The sequence below is a fragment of the Rhodnius prolixus genome, unplaced genomic scaffold, assembly GCF_049639745.1.
Source record: "Rhodnius prolixus isolate KJV_2025 unplaced genomic scaffold, Rpr scaffold_1, whole genome shotgun sequence".
Lineage (NCBI taxonomy): Eukaryota > Metazoa > Arthropoda > Insecta > Hemiptera > Reduviidae > Rhodnius > Rhodnius prolixus.
This window is the reverse complement of record NW_027411581.1, coordinates 32264007-32285204: the sequence shown is the minus strand read 5'-3', so window position 1 is coordinate 32285204 and position 21198 is coordinate 32264007. Positions and strand designations below refer to the sequence as shown.

The 21198-nt window shown below is 35.2% G+C and overlaps 2 long non-coding RNA genes across 7 annotated transcripts in view; one reads left to right on the top strand and one right to left on the bottom strand.

The window, feature by feature from the left end:
• Positions 1-293: 293 nt before the first annotated feature.
• LOC141458966 (uncharacterized) lies at positions 294-3196 on the bottom strand. The gene is made up of 3 exons (XR_012461308.1): positions 2959-3196; positions 1772-2048; positions 294-617 (listed from the first exon to the last, which is right to left on the bottom strand). It is a non-coding gene; the product is annotated as an uncharacterized lncRNA (long non-coding RNA).
• Positions 3197-3323: 127 nt separating this feature from the next.
• Positions 3324-21198, top strand: part of LOC141458957 (uncharacterized) — a 79040-nt gene continuing 61165 nt past the window's right edge. The window contains exons 1-5 of one of the 6 annotated variants that reach the window (XR_012461303.1): positions 3747-3887; positions 4306-4468; positions 5664-5756; positions 8648-8764; positions 19643-19759. This is a non-coding gene — a long non-coding RNA (uncharacterized lncRNA). Of the gene's footprint in view, positions 3524-3746; positions 3888-3910; positions 4166-4305; positions 4469-5663; positions 5757-8647; positions 8765-19642; positions 19760-21198 lie in introns of those variants that run through there. The other 5 variants (XR_012461299.1, XR_012461306.1, XR_012461289.1 and 2 more) reach the window with 5 other exon arrangements.

The following is a 21198-nucleotide window of genomic DNA, read 5'->3' as shown; positions in this document are numbered from 1 at the left end:
CATACAATTACTAAGTTATGTTACTCCTGAATAATTAAATTGAATGTTAGTGAAATAATAGAAACTGTACTCGTATTTCTATCTCTCTCGTGAGGTGAGTGTCTAGCGCGTGAGTAGCGGTGGAACCTCCTTCTGTATTATTTATTTATTAGTTTTGTCTAAAAGTAAATAGTATTTTTCGACGTTACTCCATATACCCACTTATGTATAAAAAACATTTATGTGATAATTGCTCTACCGATTTCCTCTTTTTTATACAATTATACCTACTGTGGGAAAAATATAAAAGTATACAATTTGTAAATTGCACTTTATTTAAGAGATACAACTTTATACAAAAAAGGTAAATACTAGACAGGTGACAAGCGTTGCAGAATATCATATTTATTAGCTAAACAATAGTTCATATTTGCGTGGTGAAGATTTTCAGTGACCATCCAAGGTCGCAAATACTTCCGGTGGCTAGTATTATATTTTCATGCACCCTGAAGCATCATGACATTGTTCTTATCATAGAACGATGTCGGTTCCCAAGCGGTCGAGCAGATGGCTAGCGTGTTCAAGAATCCTCTCTCGCTCTAGGGCGACTAACAATAAATTTCTTTTCTGAAATATTCCTGTCCAATAAAATGAATAAAAATTACTTATTGATTACAGAATTAATATATTTATTTATATTTTATGGATTTGCTTTTAGTTGTTAATGAAAAAGTTCGTCTAAAGCTAGTGGGAGCCTGTTCGTACACTTCCATCATATCATATGTCCACGACTAAGATTTCCTCGCTATTACATTATTTCCTGAATTTTTTTGTTCGGATAGTTAGACTGCTTTGAAGCGCTGATTTTACTTGTTTTACTTCTAGTCTGGTTTTAGAGTGTTTAAGAGACAAGAAGTGCTGGCTGCTATTAAAGACGTTTTTCAAGTCTATGCACTGGGCCACCACATAGGTATTTCGAGGAATGAGGAGTTATACAGGCTGCTCGACAATGGTTCCAAAGCTGCTGTCAGTGCGTCGGGCTTTAGGGCGTGCACAACCCACCGTCCAAAATTGGTTGGTTCTCTGAGTTGATATTGTTTTTTTAGAGAAGAAAACTTTTCATTATAGGGCTCAACTCTGATCCTTTCCGTTTTTTGAGACGTAGACGGTAACACCCAGCTAAGCAGCATTCGTGGTGTAGGATGGACAAGTGTGGGATCTTTGCTCGGAAGAACGGGGACGGTGGAGTAGCTTTTTTCCTAGACTGAACCTCGATTTGTTCAGAAATCTGTGAACTTAGACAGCAGACTGGGTCAGGTTCTACTCTGCGGTAGCTGTATGGGCTCAGTGGGGCTTTGGATAACATAGGTTTCCCTCTCCACCGACGAATCTTCTTCATTAAGAGGGTACGTTGTTTCTTCAAGACGATTCGTAGCTGTACCTCTAATGTACAAGTTTCTATCCCACAGCGAATTCGTTTATCGTTCTTGTGCACTTTATTAATTCCGAGCATCAATGTATATTTTCATCTTGGTTCCTGAAGGAAACATCTCATTAGAAAAAGCCTCCCGCTTATTATTTCTTTCAGTTATGACGCAATGCTGAAGATTAATGAAATAAGTTAAAATATAGCGTTTGATTAATCCGCAAATTTTCTTAGCAAATCGATTTCTTAAATAAATAATCAATTTAGGATAGATTTTATTTTAGGTTTATTCGTTAGTTTGTTTCTGTTTGTTTTTTGTTTTTGTTTTTGTTTTTTTTTTCTGAAGTGACAAAAACGTTAACTTACTCCACTTCACATTGGTTGTTTTCCACTTGGCAGTGTGCGATTAGTAAGAAAAGGGCGCTGTCTTCGGGATCAAAAGGCGCATGTATTAAAGGCGTTCTGTGTCAAGATTGGCATTCCTGGCACAATAGCCAAGGCATTTGGTTAGTTTGGTTAGGATTAGAAGTGGGTGGAGGCAGTAGGACACCACTTCCTGATCTCACCACCACATACCACCTCCTTCCGGCTACATACCTCCTGGTTTATCAACACTTCTTTCCTCCGAAGAGAGCTCCAACATCTGTAAGCACCAAATTTTCAAACACACACACACACAAAAATGTTAAATTAATTAATCCACATAACCTACACTTCCATTCGCAAGTGAAGCATAAAATGAAATTACATTGAAATACCCAAAACTATAAATTTTTACGAAAGTATTTCCGGTTTTGTGAAAAGAGAATGAGAAGTAAAAAATGGCATCCTTTAGAGTTGCTAAAGGTTTTGCCTTGTCAAAACATATGATACCTGAATAAATGAAAAGTTCCCACGAAAACACAACGAGTTGGGAAATTGTAGCAGGACATCTGTATGTGTGACATAGTCTGTAATTAGGGTATTACAACAGAAACCAAGGGCCCTTCAATGATTAAAGATAACATACACAGTTGCACGGCATTATCCACTTCGACATTATCTGAACAATTGCGGGGTCCACCAAACTTCTTCTTTACATAGATACTAGGCAAGCACTTGATCGGGGAGGTACCCGGAACTACTTAGGCAGCTCAGGGGTACCCATATCCTCTGCATCTTACTTCGACGTGTGTTGGTCACGCGTTGCCCTACTTCTATCTTTTGTACCAGTGAGGAGGATCCTTCGTTCCTAATTTCAGTTATTATACTTCTGACATCCAACCTGTCCTCACACACATATCTAAATTTACAAAGATGGGGCAGCTGTATTCCGACTGGTTCTAAGAACAGATGACCTTCACCAACACTTACAATCCTTCGAACAGTTTATTCGTAGATAAAGAACGAAGGTTAACATCCATAAAAGCAAAAATATAACCTACACACTAAGCATTCTCATCTTTCGCAATCTTTACTACAATGCGTTGATTCAGAGAAGTACCTACGACTCGCTAAGTTGTGGCAACCAGCTGTCCACAAACCAGGATGGGAGAAATCCTTTATATACATACCTTTATCCTTTAAACCTTTATACTCCACTTTAAGGAAGAAACTCGCGGGACAGTTTGTTACGATGTAACAGCTTTTCCATACGAAAACAATTTTCAACAGTATGATTGTAATTATTTCTGGATTTTGTCCAGTTTAGTTGGTGAGAGTTAGGTAAAATCGGGGAGTAAGAAAATAAGTCTAGGAAATTTTTGGGAAATGAAGAATGTGTTAATGAAATTATACTTGAAGAGCACAGGGTTGTGTGAAGAAGGCAGCGGAAAAAAAAGACAAGCGACGCGAGCAACATATGGAAGAGACTGATGCGATCTCAGCAAAAAAATAAAATACGAGTTGTGAACTGGATGTTGTACCGTTTTGGTTGGATCCAAAACAAGTTGGAAGATAAAGAAATCACCCAGGCGGAATTTGGCCGCACAATTCCGGGCGAGGAGAATATACAACAAGCGAAGAATCTTTACTTCTCGAAGGGGAGCAGGAAGGAATTGCGCCTGAGTTGTGGCGAGCATCCAATAAGAAGACTGATAAAGAGTGCCAATTGATAACAAAACCAGTCCTGGGGTTGATGTAAGTGAGACAATTTCGTTAAGAGTGGGACTAGTTCCCTTGTTATATTAATGACAATTTTTTACGTAACTTTATCAATTCAAAAGTTCACTTCTGTATTTTTTCCCCTAAATTTAGCATTAGGTAGGTAGGGTTAGTTTAAATGTTTTTTTTTTTTTTTTGTTAAGAGACTTTTTGGTTTTGTGAACAATAATATGTATTTTCTTAACCCTGAATCTTTTATTTGAAGCTTGCCTAGCAACAACATCACATGTATACATATGAAATTTAAATATTCAGTAGAATATTAGTGTGGCTGTCTGGTTCGAGTATCGGCCTATAGGGTCGCACAACGCAGGTTTGCCTACTGAGGAGCTGTTACTAGGTAGCTATTTTTTTTCTTTATTCTAATCTGATTTTATTCATTATATCTCCCATTCCTCTTTACTTCCTTTATCCTCCCTTTCCTCCTTACCCCCCTGTCACCACTGAGCTGACCTCCTCTAGAGCTGAGGGTGGCGTAACAACTTGCTTACGAATACGACATTTACGAGCGCGTCAAAACATTTACGAACAAGTTTCCATTTAAGTTATTTTTAATTAATTTATCAGCAAGACAAAGCTACATTTGGAACCAACAAACAAGGATTAAACGAATCAAAGGTAAAAAAAACGATTATATCTGTAAGGGATCGAAGTAGAGTTATCGATGTTTTGGAGAGGTTAATGTATGACTTACTAATAGTATTTTATGATGTGTTTTGTTGATGGTAATTGTAATAAAAGTTATTTTCTATAATCAGAAAAGTGATCATGATCATTGACAATATCTGGTCAAGGAACCACCAAACAAACTCGAAACTAATCTGAAAAATGAAGTGCGCCTAAAATCAAATTGGATTTACGAACTAAACTGAACTTACGATTGCTGAAACGCTTTGATGAAATACGTAACTCGTTATAATTGTAAGTATGCTCATTTTTATGTAACGTACATGGCAATCCAATCCGATCTCCAGATCCAATTCATCAATGGCCTAATCTGATTCGGATGTAGTAAATTCCACTCCCTTCTTCCACATAATCACAATCATTTAATCCACCATCTATTCCCAGGATCTATTCCAAATTATCTCTCTCGGCAATTGAGGCGACAGCGACCCACACGATATCGCTGATTTTATTTGGCTGAAGGACCTAACCACATTTTCAATGGACCCCTTTATATCTTTAATTTTATAAACGGATCTTTTGTAAACAGTGAAATAGTAAAATTGGCTAATTTTACTCCTAAATAGCGCGGAGTATTATGGTTTTTTATTTTGGTGATTTCTTTCTCGGCCGTCATTGTGGGTCAGACTATGCGTTGGCTTGCTAGTTAATGCAGCAGTAGTAAAATAATTCTTATAGTAGAAAGATTTCGATCGATAAATTACGGAATAGTTTGCCAGTGAAATCCAATAGAAATATAATGTTATTTTACTTTCTCTTACTCTTAATGAAAAGGATGTAACGATATCGTTGCAATAGACAGTAGATAGAATTGCCATGTAGAATTTTCTGCAGACTACTGCCTGATGATGGTCGTAGTTATGGTAACTGGCATAACATAAGGGCGGGCGCTTATGACCTTGGCTGCTAACCTGCCATAAAACATTGCTTTCATATTCATGGAAATGAAAGCATTTTTTAAGTATTAACCTCATTAATAAAGGTAGATAGGCTGGCAGTAATTAATACTACTACAATATAATGACATATAGGAATACAAGTTGGGAACATTTTTAGGATGTCCAAACAAATTAAGTAAATCGTGAATACATTAATAAATTATTGTGGCTGAAATTTTGGGGGCAGGTGTTTTGGCCAGATAGACAGGTGCCATTATTTCTTTGCACTTACAGATCGCGCATGTATGTAAGTTCTTATCTTGCTTCTTTGAGCTGCTCACGCTCGTACCGATAACCTAAACTCTCCTAATTGCTGCTGAGAGCTCTTTAACCAGTTTATCTGACAAACTGATATAAACTTCTTTTTTTTTTTTAAGTAAATTATATTATGTAACACGGTTAAACAAGGTGAACCGTCTATCCTGCTGAACTTACTGTTTTTTTACTCTATTAAGATAATTATCATGTTTCTAATTTCTTCAATCGCCCAGTTTCTAGAATTAAAACAAAAACAGGTTTAAGATGAACTTAGGCTTCGATGGAGGAGAGAAGAAGCACGTAGTAACAAGAGTAGACCCTAATTAGTAAGTGCAATGCTGAATATCTCTTTGTATTATTTAAAGTTTAACAAATATGATCATATCGAACATGTCGAACTGATTTTTCTTTTTATTCTTTTTATCAAATTGCTTGATGAGGTTTTCCACTTTTGGATTATATCAATACTTTAATTGTTAAACGCTTAAGGGATTCAAAATAGAATGGCCTTTAGGGAAGCTTTTGGAAAGTAGAAAAAAGATTAGGAGAAGTAGAACAGAATCTTTAACGAAGCTTACGAGAATTGGGACACAATGTTTAAGGAAGCTTATGGGAAGTAGAATAGAACAGAATCTTTAAGGAAGCTTATGGGAAGTAGAACAGAATCTTTAACGAAGCAACAGAACAGAATCTTTAAGGAAGCTTATGGGAAGTAGAACAGAATCTTTAACGAAGCTTATGGGAAGTAAAACAGAACAGAATCTTTAAGGAAGCTTATGGGAAGTAGAACAGAATCTTTAACGAAGCAACAGAACAGAATCTTTAAGGAAGCTTATGGGAAGTAGAACAGAATCTTTAACGAAGCAACAGAACAGATTCTTTAAGGAAACTTATGGGAAGTAGAACAGAATCTTTAACTAAGCTTATGGGAAGTAGAACAGAACAGAATCTTTAAGGAAACTTATGGGAAGTAGAACAGAATCTTTAACGAAGCTTATGGGAAGTAGATCAGCACAGAATCTTTAAGGAAGCTTATGGGAAGTAGAACAGAACAGAATCTTTAAGGAAGCTTACGGGAAGTAGAACAGAATTTTTAACGAAGCGACAGAACAGAATCTTTAAGGAAGCTTATGGGAAGTAGAACAGAATCTTTAACAAAGCTTATGGGAAGTAGAACAGAACAGAATCTTTAAGGAAGCTTATGGGAAGAAGAACTTGGAACAGAGCCTTCAAAGAAGCTTAAGTTGTAACCCAAACAGATATGTGTAACATCCATTTTGTTCGCGTTCAATCGATTCCCGTTAGCAACTGGGGAGAAAATTATTTTTAAAAAACGTAAAAAATCCTTTCTGGTTCTGAACTTCGTCTGGTTTTATTCGATTATAGGGAGCTTTATATTATATTAGAGGGTGCCTTACTTCCTAAGAATCATTCATAAATGGAATTACCTGAAAAAATGTTTACAAAACAAATACTAGTCCTACATCATGTAGAATGTATTCAAAGTTTAAAGGAAATTGTTTGGTTATTTTTCGAAAAAAGAAACTAAAAAAGGTAAATTTTAAATAAAATTTCGGTAAAGTGGTAATTTTTCAAATTTGGAGTTTGGAATTAAACAGAAATAGAACTTTATATATACGACTAACACCCAAAAGTGTTCCTATTAGAATTTCCCTGGGAAGGTGTTCAATTAAGAGTTCAGATCTACTTGTGAAAAATTTATTATTGAAGTGGAGCTAGTTCTTACTGTGGTGGCCGAATGACAACACGTATGACTACATTTTATTTAAAAAAGTGTTATGATGTATTAAGTATTGTGAATGACTACACCCGCAGGATTAGAACTGGGGATCTCCCACTTACAAAACCACGCTCATGACAACTAGACCAACTCCTCTCTGGCAAGATATTCTTACTGTAATCATAGGTCAAGAAGTCTTGCATACGGGGTGCATTAAAATGATGTGATGATTGCTTCTACTTGATGATAAAACAAATTTATCCTGATTCTCCCACAACCATTACATTACTCTACATTCTTTAAAATCTTCAATTATTATTATTTTTGTACTTTGCGCCAGAAATAATATTTTTTGCAGTCAGTGGACCTCCCAAAACTTGTATTTCTGGTGGAAAATTAATATTGAAAACCGATCACGAATAGATAAAATTGTAACTTTGATCATAAATATCTCGACAAATATTAGGGATATCAAAACGGGGTTAACGGCATTTTTCACAATTTTTTATGTAGTTTTCATAATCATTGTCGAAACCAGTGGTTTCAGGGTTGAAAAATTTGAAAACTAGACAAAAAAAAACATAGTTTACTTGTGAATTTTTTCGAAATTCCGCTTTCCTAAAAAGTTATTAGCGATTGGTGCGTTTTAAATGGATCACCCTGTATATGTATACAGACACATTTGTAACTTTTATGGATTCAGTGGTGATTTTTTTAAACTTATTTGCTATATACAGTCTACAAAAATAATAAAATGTAATCAGTGAATATGATACAAGAAGACTTTATGACTGGATCAGTTGAAGAGAGAAGCTGCGCACAGGCAACACTCCCGCAGGAGTTCCTAACTCCTGGAATTATTGAAGCTGGTCACGAGACCAACAGCGTTTCAATCGACGTGGTGAATGATCTGGAATTGTGGGGGTAAGATTTTGAACAAGAGGATTTGTGCAAAAAGCAACAGATTTTGAGAAATTTTCTATATTTAGATTTAATGTCGTCAGTTACATACGAGATTTTGAGGTCGTTTTGGAGGGCATAGTGAAAACTAAAAACCAAAAATCTGCACGATTGGGAAACCTTCTCTCAGTGGATAGGGAGAAAGTAGAAATACGTGCGTGATAGTGATGAGCACAATAATTATATATCCAAAATGTGAAATAAATATTAAGTGGAAATAGAGTTATTGTAAAAAGGTTTTAATATATTCTCTCCAAAAGAGACAACTGTCTATGAAACTGCCATTTCTTTCCTTTTTTTGGAGTCCTCTTAACGACCAACCAAAATAAAGGGTAATTTGCTGAATATTTTGTTTTGTTTTCTTCTTTTGTGGACTGCTCTTCCATCCTGGCGATTGTTCAACTTCACCGGCTGGATGTTACATAGCACAGGCACCAGGTATATGACACCAATTGCTATAAATTGGTGTCACTTATGTGGTAAAGTAATATACATTCTATTAATGTAATTTTGTAGGAAATTGTGAATGATGAGAAGAGGTTGGGGAAATACTTGAAAGAAGTTCGGATGCAGGTAGAATTGCGACAAACTGAGGGAGTACAAGATTAAGTATAATTTGTGGCAATATAAAAGGTAAGTATATCCTTTATATTTTATATCGTTAGGTTCGTGTTTATTTACTAAGCATGCATATCGATTTATTACTAATAAGAAGTTTATATTATTAGTTTTCAGTTGACATAATACTTTGTTATTAATAATAATAATAATAATAGTTATAAATAATAATAATAAAGTGCCTTTATTTACATTTTTATAACTTTACACAATTTAATTGCATTGTCACAGACAAATACTCATGGTCCAAGAACTGTCTTAGGGTTGTCCTACTTATCGTCACCCTTTTACTTGATTAGACATTACAAGGAACAATTAAATAATAATAACAACAAAAAATAACAAAAGCAGCGAAAATAAAATTAATAAGGCAACATAGTATCAGGTTAACCCCTAACTTTATCATTATCATTTATAATAACTTGGAAGAGAAGGGAATGTTTCTAATTAATATTAAATTATTAAAGAAATTCAGAGCATATTTGGCTCTACAGTTCCCTCCCTGAAATGCTTATGCAAGGATAGCCCTGAGGAGAGCGTGACTCCCAAAAAAAATAATAATAGTAAATCATAGGGAAGGGATTAGCTATGAGGTTAGCATACTGGACTCCCACGCGGAGGTCCCGGGTTCGAATCCAGCAGCTGACCCTTAGATTTTTTCTTCCTAGGAGCTTCTTACAGCTCACTGTCCGGTGATGGGACAGTGTTGTCTGTAACGAGAGAACACTGTCCGGAGGCCGGCAGTGCGCTGGAAAAAGCTCCGGGCGCTAATAACCTCAGCTGTTGATGCGCAAAAAAAAAAAAATAGTAAATCATTTTTCTATCCCCTAAACAAGTTAGTACTCTGCATACTAGAATGTATACTCGTATAATAAAAGGCACTTTCAATTTCTATAGTACCTACTTCAATAACAATCTCCATACTATTTACCAGACTTCCATTAAAATAAAATGAGCTCGCTAATAGTTAATCGAAAACTGATAAATTACCAAAAGTGTATGGTGATAATGAGGTGAGAATATTGTACAGACATTTCTCATTTTCAAGCATTATTATTATGTATATTTAATTATCGAATAAAAACCGAACATAATGAGTGAAATAGTAATACAAAATTATTAGATTTAAACAAAAAATCTTTTATCTTCTTCGAAAAAGACTCCTACACTAACATACTTTGATTTTGGATGATTTATTTTTACTGCGGGAAGCATTTTTATTTATTTCTTTCAAATATCAAAATGAATAAATAAAAGCTTGATTGCTCTTCTATTAAAGCAATCGGTTATTGCCTTGGCTTACGAGTAAGTAGTTGGGAATAATTACTTCTATTACACACTAGCTCGCACTATTGTTCATACATTACATTGCTTGTCCCTATCTTTCTTTACACTGCCTCACATTTTTGTAGATCATTTTCATTCGACCTTTCTAGCCGGTTCAAGTAATTTGATGTTATACCAGTTACCGAGTACTGGAGTACACAGTTTTCTTGTTCAATCTCTACAGATATCAGTCTATTATCATTAGTATACATCGTTAATCTTTAATTCTTACCATCTACACATTTTTTAATTGCATTCAACCCTTAGTAATTCTATTATTTCCAGACTCTCCACGCTACTGTAATCCTCTAACGTTCTTTTTACCTTGCGACGGTTGAGTTAGGAGCGGCAGTACTTCGTCAAGCAATAATTAATTAGTCAAACAATTTTTTTTTTTTGCACTAGAAAATACAATTCTATGACAAAGGAGTGGGAGGCCAATACAAATTTATAAAAAAAGTACAAGAAAAAACACTTCTACAGAACTCAAAAAAATGAACATAACTATGTCATAGACATTACACTTGATAATAACATAAAAGATATAGTAAACAAGAACAGAAGAAACATAATACTACTACTACTACTACTACTACTAATAATAATAATAATAATAAAGTGCAAAATATTGACAAACAGTAATCCATCTGACATTCTCACTTTATTATACAGACAAACTGAAATTACTTATTTATTATACATCTTTTTATTTAATTATCTTAGATGAATTTAGTCTTGGCCTAAGCCACTGCAACCCCTTTGGATATACTGTGGCTCCCCCACTCAAGAGGTCGACCTCCAGATCCGTCTGTTTAATCAGACTCTTAATTCTGGAGAGCGACTCTTGGGTAAAGTTCACTGGCATTGGTTTTTCCTCCCCGAGAAGTAATATCCTTAGCTAAACAAACCCTACACACTGACACAACAAGTGCAGTAACGATTCCTCCTCTGCTAAGGCTATCATCTGACAGGCCAATGCGATAGCTTTATTTACCTCAGTAGTTCCTTTTAGTTCGATAAAACATGTCCTCAGCATGATGTTTGGTTGACCATCGTTTAACGACGGTAGTTTTTTCATTATATTCCTCTTCGTTCTATCATGAATCAACAAACTTTTCAACCACCAGTGTCAAACTGTTTTTGACTTCTCCATGGTACTATATCCTAAATAAATTAAATCTAATGCTACAGTGAAAAGCAATGTGATAAACATTTATCTTGCTAAGGATTTTGTTAATTAAACAAATATTTTACCTGTGTAAAACCTTTCTCTTGCATCCATTCAGGTGTATCATGAAGATCAGTAAAATGTACGGCTAATTTGGCTAGACAGACTTTGGAATAGAGTTTAAATGAAGTGCCCTTTAAATACTAATTATGATGATAAGATACATCTTTTATTATTATGCTAATAGGAAAATATTTATGGGTGATAAAAGAGCCAGCATAAGGGTCTGTGACACCTAATACATTCAATAAATAAAATAATACATACAACTAATAGTACAATACAATAATACATACAATACAATAAAAAATATGATACTAGAAACTAAGAATGAAATGTTGGGTACTAGCTGATTTGTATACCTTTTGGCGTTTATTCAACCCTTATATTTAACTTTTTAAACTGTAAGTTTTTGTTAAGAAATATGTAGCAGAGGGAGCAGCTTAGCTAAGAGATGTGTAATAGAATGTACACTTACCTATTAACAATTTTTTTTCTATTCATCATACTATTCTAATTTATCTATTTCTACTCTTTGATTTACCTGAAAAAGTGTCAATATTAGTATAACATGGTCATAAGAATTAGTCTTTTTAAGTAGAATGATTTTTCTAATTCTTATTTTAGCAGGTTTAAATTTTAAGGTAAAATATAAGGCTATCCTTTCACAAGGTTCAGTTGCTGAAGACAAATTTAAATTTTAGAACAGTTTGCGCCTATGTTATCAAGAAGTCACCCCACCAGGTGGCTGTGGCTGGAGTATTTCGACTTAGAGTGAGTTCTGCGTCTTGGAACTTAATATCCACTGCCCTGCTGCCTTTCTTCTATCCCTAAAAAACCATTAGAGAGAAAAAAACGTATAAAAACCAAGTCGCAAATTAAATGTATATATAACCAAACCTTGTTAATGGTTTGAAGGAATTAGAAGGTAATTTTGATTTCAGCCAGCTCTTCCTATCTTACTAATATACATATAAAGAAATTATTACCAGAAACATAAAAGATTTTTCATTCAATTTGCAGTGGATTTATACATATTCAACATTTACAGGGCGCTGAGCACAACATACTATACACATCTAACTTACTGTCTTATTTATTGCGCGTATGTGTTCGATCATGCTATACTAATATTCAACTATCTTCGTCCGTATGTATAATATTAGCAATTTTGTACTCATTGATTGCCCGAATGGCAACTGTTCACTACAATTATGTTCATCCAGCTTACTCTAACGGACATTCATTTAGCCATCATTGCACTTCCTAGACTTTTCTTGCATCTACTTTATAATCTCAGTTTGACCCACCATTACAGTTTGCTACATTTCCTGCCTAATAGAGATCATTGGTAGATAATAGTGGACGCACATTATTAGAAAAGATGGGGTGACTTGACTTAACGTAAGGTCAAAGTTTGGCATGAAAGGTGCCTGCGAAAGTTTAGTTGGAAGGGTGAGATGAAATCCAGAGAGGAAAGATAATGGTATTACGTACTATCTATGTACGTACACCTGCATACTGCAGGAAATAAAGGCGAACATGCTACATTTATTTGATGTTATTTTAAAGTGGCATTTGTTAGGAAGAAATAGTGGAGGGGCTGTGCTTGGCAATGCACACCGAATGCAAACTATTGTAAAAAGCTACAGGTTGGGCAAAAGAAGAGCTAATTAGTTGGAAGAAAATTGAAACAAGTAGAGCAACTATGTTCCACTATTATTATTACTAAATAATAATTACTTGAGGTGTAGTGTAGGACGTAGTTGGCATAATAATAACATGGCGGATTAGCTATGCAGTTAGCGTCCTGGACTCCCACGCGGAGGTCCCGGGTTCGAATTCAGCTGCTGACCCTTAGATTTTCTTTCCCTTGGAGCTTCTTACAGCTCACTCTCCGGTGATGGACAGTTGTCTGTAACGAGAGATTTCTTCTAAAGGAATGTTCGTGTAGCATAAATTACTATCTTCATCAAAATATATTTTCTTTAACTCTTCATCAAGTTTAACTCCCAATTTTCGGTACCCATTGTTGTATACTAAAGCGGCCAAGGGATGAAGTCCAGTATACAAGCTCTTCTTCTCACCGCTCGCAGGTACAAGTGACTGGATGGCCCTGAAAAGGACCGTTCCCAAAAAATACGTCGGCGCTTGACTCGCCTATGGCGCTCCCCAGCGGGGTAGCCGTACAGTTGGGTGGCCCTGAAAAGGGCCGTTCACACTGTTGGTTGAAGTGACTGCGCCGCTCCGGGAATGGCTTGCTCCCAGCGCGAGGCCACAGCAAAAGTGATGTGAGAGGCCCTGAAAAGGGCCGTTCGCTAATACCAGTCAACCGGCTTTGGGAGCCCCGGCAGTGTGGCCAGCACCCCGATAAACCCCGGTACCAATTGGCCTGGTCCTCGCTCGTATCTCACACTGTGGCAGCGCTGGTGATTCGGCTTGCCTTCGTAGCTGGTGAACTGGGCGACTCGTGTGCTGCACTTCCTTCTTTCTTCTTTCTTCAAAATACAGGGGTTAAGTGATCGATTTTTGTTCTGGTCCGGACAGTGAGGTCCTTTGGCCGGTACAGAGATCCAGGTTTTGAGAGCAAGGTCCAGTCAGCAATCTTCCAGCTAAGGTAGCTATTGTGGATGTCTTCCAGTTGAAAAATTTTCTTAGAGTGATGCAGACACGGCCGATTCTGCCCTTTTTATAGCGAAGTCGACCGTGCCGCGCCCTGGCGTCGCGACTGCGTCGCTATCTCTGTACCGTCCAAAGAACCACATTGCCATTCCAGAGTCTTGAGAAAGACTTTTTAAAATGGGCTATTTGCCTCTTTTCCTTTTTTATTTTTCTTTAATAAACAATTCTATATACATATAAAAAATTATATCCTTCCTATTTACAAAAATTATGTAGCTGTTCAATTATGCAGCAAAGTGAAGTTGGGGTTCCAACACCCATTAATTGGTTTTATTGCTACAATCGCCCTTTTCACTGATGATTTAGTAGATAATATTTTGTGTACCTTCAAATCCTGATACTCCACGGGTAAAGAGTACCATAACCTCTTATCTTCAGATTGACCAGCCAATTCATATTCATTTTCACCTTTTTTTATAATGTATACAAATATTTTAGGTTCATTATCCATCTTCCTTGGTATTCAATACTCGTAATTTAATATGTAAAGTCGGTAAACACAGATTTATTATTCTGTAAAGAATTATTACAAATTATTATAGTAGTGTTACAAATAATTCCAGCAAATCTAATATATATAACAATGAATGTGTGTCTGTTTGTTTGTTTGTACTCGATAGATTCAAAAACCATACATCCAATCGCCGTGAAAGTTTGGGAAATTATTAGGTATATCCCCGGGAAGGTTTTTGGATTTTTTTTTTTAAATCAGAGTTAGGTTTCTAGGTGCTCCCGAACAAATATCCCAAAAATATCAAAATAACATTTAATTAGTAATATTTGTTGAAAGTGTAACCATGAAAACCATGAAAAACAGTTTTTTGCAATTATTAATACGAGAATAAATTATACCGAGGATGGTGGAAAATCCATTAAACTAAAAGTACTCAACAATACTATTGACGTTGATAATCGTTGGGTAGTACCATATTCTCCATTACTACTAAAAACGCATAACGCACTCATAAATGTTGGGTACTGCAATTCAGTGAAAGCTATAAAATATATCTGCAAATATGTGAACAAAGGAAGCGATATGGCAGTGTTTGGAGTAGAAAATACAACTGCATCTAACGATGTAGTCACCCAATATCAACTGGGACGCTTCATAAGTAGCAATGAGGCTGTATGGCGTATTACCTGAATATCATTTTCCATTCATGAACGACATTCAACGGTTGTTCATTTAGCTGTACATCTTGAAAATGGACAGCGTGTGTATTTTACATCAGAAAATGTACGTGCAAGAGCAATGTCACCACCGCCAACAACATTAACTGAATTTTTCACATTATGTAGAAATGATACCTTTGCAAGGACACTACTGTACTTTGAAGTAGGGGTAATTTTATTGTTAATTTTCATTTCGATGTATTGTATACATTTGGTCATTAATTAATTATGTTTGAGGTATCAAAACTGCCTTTTTGTTCAAACACAGCAACGTGTGAACGGGTACAGCTAGTATAATATAAATAAAACAGACCTGTAAAGAATAATTAAATTAAAAGTTGTTCAACCAACTAAATAAAAATTACACAAAGTAAAACAGCCAAATCACTAAGCGTCTCTAAGTTTCTAAGAACCTTTACAGTCTTATAACCTGCACTTGCGTTCATGGTCGGGATCGTAGAGCGCTCTACCGGACATTTACATGTATAAATTTGTTCGCACTCTTTTGAATTATTGTAATTTGTTTAATTTGATTGGACATTTCTTTGCCACAAAGTGAAAATGAAAATTTCTTAAAAGACTTTCATGAATTTTGTTGATGAAGAAATGTTGATAGAATTTATTAGATGTTTTAAATTTTGAGGGTACTCGTTCACTGAAAAGAGAATGGATTATTTTTATTGAAGGTTGCTCTATGACTGTTTCTCATGAACTGTGAACCGGTGGTTTTACCAGGATCATGTTTTCTTCCATCAGTGTCCTAAAATTTGAATGAGAATGTTAAATTATTATTAAAAAAAAGAAAAAAACATTTTTTTGATATGAGCATCTATATTGTGAAGAAAGGATTAAAACAGGACAGGTACCTTTCTGCTGTTGTATTTAATGTTTATGTATAGGGAGTACTTACGATTGGATAAAGCCATCATGCTTTTGGCGGGTATGTGTGAGGAAAAAGATGAGGGTTGCATGTGGACGAATATGTGGTTGAATTTAATTGAACTTTAATTTTAATCACAGAATTAATTTAATTTCAATCGTAAATCAAACTAATTTAATTATCCGTTATGAATGAAAGTGGTTGGCCAACTGGCTATGTATAGATGGACATAAGATATGTAATTGAGCGTTGGCCTTATTATTTAATATGAGTGAATTACACAGAAACAGTAGCAATGCAACGAAATGAGGTGATAATTTATTTTTTTTAGCAATGGTAGTGTAGGCCAGCCGCTACCTCGTACGAACTACGTACACTTCTATACAGAGCACTTTACACACACTCAGAGAGAGATAGGACAACTAAACTACTTGAACAAAGCTATAATAACAATAAGTCTGAACAAATTTACTTAACAGATTTACTTAACAAAATATTTAATACATGAATAAACATACATACGCCGCATGGGGCCGCAGATAGGAAAAGTTGCAGGTCAGTAAGAGGGAAACTTGGCTTTTCTACAAACTCTCAATCCCGGTCTGTATTCCAGCAAGTCCCAACTCAGAATGACCAAAATAAATAAAATCTTTTTTTTTTTCAATTAAAAACACACAGCTGTGAACATAAACATAGCAACTAATTCTAGTGCCCAGTTACAGTAGTATTTCTTATTGAAAAAAGATATAGCCAAAATGTAGAATGTAGGATGGTTGTTGTAAATTAATGTGAAATAAAGGAGGTATATTCGAATAAAATTGTAAGAAAAGTTGAATCTTTTGTCATACAATTGTTTTGATTGTGGTTTTTGAAAATAGATGGATTTTAATTAATGTCAGCGATGTAGCATTGGTGTTAATATTAAGTTGAAAGAGGGAAAGATGAGTATTGAAATTAGGAGAAAAGAATGCATTTTTTCATTGCTTTATTTTCAAAACAACTTGTACAACTTAGCAATGGTCTTATTATTAAGTATGAAGTACAGAAAGAGTAATATTGTGGTGATAAATAATGAATTTAGGATAGATTTTATTTTAGGTTTATTCGTAACGTTAACTTACTCCACTTCACATTGGTTGTTTTCCAATTGGCATTGTGCGATTAGTAAGAAGAGGGCACTGTCTTCGGGATGAAATGGCGCATGTATTAAAGGCGTTCTGTGTCTAGATTGGCATTCCTGGCACAATAGCCAAGGCATTTGGTTAGTTTGGTTAGGATTAGAAGTTGGTGGAGGCAGTAGGTCACCACTTCCTGATCTCACCGCCACATAACACCTCCTTCCGGTTACATACCTCCTGGTTTATCAACACTTCTTTCCTCCGAAGAGAGCTCCAACATCTGTAAGCACCAAATTTTCAAACACACACACACACACAAATGTTAAATTAATTAATCCACATAACCTACACTTCCATTTGCAAATGGAACATAAAATGAAATTACATTGAAATACCCAAAACTTTAAATTTTTACGAAAGTATTTCCGGTTTTGTGACAAGAGAATGAGAAGTAAAAAAGGGCTTGGGTTACTAAAGGTTTTGCCTTGTCAAAACATATGATACATGAATAAATAAAAAGTTCCCACGAAAACACAACGAGTTGGTAAATTGTAGCAGGACATCTGTATGTGTGACATAGTTTGTAATTAGGGTATTATTACAGAAACCAAGGGCCGTTCAATGATTAAAGATAACATAAACAAGTTGCACGGCATTATCCACTTCGACATTATCTGAACAATTGTGGGGTCCACCAAACTTCTTCTTTACATAGATACTAGGCAAGCACTTGATCGGGGAGGTACCCGGAACTACTTAGGCAGCTCAGGGGTACCCATATCCTCTGCATCTTACTTCGACGTGTGTTGGTCACGCGTAGACCTACTTCTATCTTTTGTACCAGTGACCAGCTGAGGGCCGATTATACCTGAAAACTTATTGTCGGCTCTGACCGTGAAATCTGCTGTAAAAAAAACGGATTTTTGAAGGAATGGAAAACACAACTTCAAAAATTTGAACCATCACGACACTCCCCTTTCTCAGAGTTGAGAAAGTATAACAATCTGCCATGAAACCTCTCGCAACTTTCTTTTACTATTAAGTATTATTTTCAATGCTCTAAACCCACGAACTGTTCTCAACCACTGAACGTTTGAGTTATATTATAATTTTAGAAGGAATCTATCCACCTGTTCCCCAACTCAAGAAGTACTCCTAATTTAATTTCCGACAAAAATGTTCTAGATAAAAAGATAGTAGATTAGTTTGTAATCACTGTAAAAAGTTTAGATAAAATCTGGGAGCTGTTTGCAAGGAAATCTCAAAATATGGAATAATCAACTCGTTTAAGTGACTTACTTCTAGTCAGCCAATTATCTTCGAATTTAGAAATTCAATCCCAAGTTAGATTCTTATTAAAACTGTCCGGTAGTCCGATCAAAAAGTGCACGAAAATGAAATGGCAGTTTAGGGCAAAGTGTAATCACCACCCCACTCTTTCAGAAGTACCCCTTAATCCATGTTTTTTGAAATTTAATTTCAAATAAAAGTTATAGTATTCCAGATTATAACTCTAGGTTATGGATCCACCTAGAAATTGTTTTTACCAGTTTTCAAAACATATTTGTTGTGAAAAACCAAATAATTGATTCAGCCAAGTGGTAATTACTTTCTGACCAAAACGGTTACTGTGGCGCCAAAACTAAATATCAAATTGGTATTTTCCGCCTTCTTACAGTGGAGATACATATGTATACAGACCCATTTGTAACTTTTACGGATTCAGTGGTGATTTTTTTAAACTTATTTGCTACACACAGTCTACAAAAATAATAAAATGTAATCAGTGAATATGATACAAGAAGACTTCATGACTGGATCAGTTGAAGAGAGAAGCTGCGCACCAGCAACTCTCCCGCAGGAGTTCCTAACATTACTGGAGCTGGTCACGAGACCAACAGCGTTTCAATCTACGTGGAGAATGATCTGGAATCATTGTGGGGGCAAGATTTTGAACAAGAGGATTTGTGCAGAAAGCAACAGATTCATAGAATTTACTATATTTAGATTTAATGTCGTCAGTTACATACGAGATTTTGAGGTCGTTTTGGAGGGCAGAGTGAAAACTAAAAACCAAAAATCTGCACGATTGGGGAACCTTCTCTCAGTGGATAGGGAGAAAGTAGAAATACGTGCGTGATAGTGTTGAGCACAATAATTATATATCCAAAATGTGAAATAAATATTAAGTGGAAATAGAGTTATTGTAAAAAGGTTTTAATATATTCTCTCCAAAAGAGACAACTGTCTATGAAACTGCCATTTCTTTCCTTTTTTTAGAGTTCTCTTAACGACCAACCGAAATAAAGGGTAATTTGCTGAATATTTTTTGTTTTTTTGTGGATTGCTCTTCCATCCTGGCGATTGTTCAACTACACTGGCTGGATGTTACATAACACAGGCACCAGGTATATGACACCAATTGCTATAAATTGGTGTCACTTATGTGGTAAAGTAATATACATTCTATTAATGTAATTTTGTAGAAAATTGTGAATGATGAGAAGAGGTTGGGGAAATACTTGAAAGAAGTTCGGATGCAGGTAGAATTGTGACAAACTGAGGGAGTACAAGATTAACTACAATTTGTGGCAATATAAAAGGTAAGTATATCCTTTATATTTTATATCTTTAGGTGCGAGTTTATTTACTAAGCATGCATATCGATTTATTACTAATAAGAAGTTTATATTATTAGTTTTCAGTTGACATAATACATTGTTATTATTAATAATAATAGTGAATCATTTTTCTATCCCCTAAACAAGTTAGTACTCCGCATACTAGAATGTATACTCGTATAATAAAAGGCACTTTCAATTTCTATAGTACCTACTTCAATTACAATCTCCATACTGTTTACCAGACTTCCATTAAAATAAAATGAGCTCGCTAATAGTTAATCGAAAACTGATAAATTACCAAAAGTGTATGGTGATAATGAGGTGAGAATATTGTACAGACATTTCTCATTGTCAAGCAAAGTTGTTGAGGGCTCCTTACTGAATGGGAGATTAAACATTCACTATTAGCTAGAGAAGGAGGTGCCTTCGGCGAGACAACAATACTTATAGATTACTTTTTGTCATAGTTGCTACAACCTCCTTCAACATACCTAGGTCACGGAATACCAATTTATCAGCAGTGTCTCTATATTAACGCTAATAAAACATTTAGACCAGCCTATTATTATCTTTAATTATCGAATAAAAACCGAACAGAATGAGTGAAATAGTAATACAAAATTATTAGATTTAAACAAAAAATCTTTTATCTTCTTCGAAAAACTCCTACACTAACATACGAGGTTTTGGATGATTTATTTTTACTGCGGGAAGCATTTTTATTTATTTCTTTCAAATATCAAAATGAATAAATGGTTTTAGATGTAGTAGTGTCTCATAAGAGCATTGTTCCCTAGAACTTCAATGTAAATCAAAAGATGTAAGTACGAGTAGGCTGCAAGGTGAATAGATTAGACTGTTAAGTTGGAGGACAAAAGAGATATTGCTAGCTTTATGAAAGATTTGCGAATTTATGAAAGACGCTGTTTGTGAGCGTTAATTTTGAAAGAATGATTAAAAAACGTTGAAGGTGCGATTAATATTTAGCAGAGGGAGCAGCATAGTTAAGAGATGTGTAATAGAATGTATACGTACGTACCTATTAACTATTTTTTTTCTATTCATCAAACTATTCTCAATTATCTATTTCTACTCTTTGATTTACCTGAAAAAGTGTCAATATTAGTATAACTTGGTCATAAGTATTAGTCTTTTTAAGTAGAATGATTTTTCTAATTCTTACTTTAGCAGGTTTAAATTTTAAGGTAACAACACAACAACACCTTTCACAAGGTTCAGTTGCTGAAGAAAAATTTAAATTTTAGAACAGTTCGCGCCTATGTTGTCAACAAATCACCCCACCAGGTGGCTGTGGCTGGAGTATTTCGACTTAGAGTGAGTTCTGCGTCTTGGAACTTAATAGCCACTGCACTGCTGCCTTTCTTCTATCCCTAAAAAACCATTAGAGAGACAGAAAC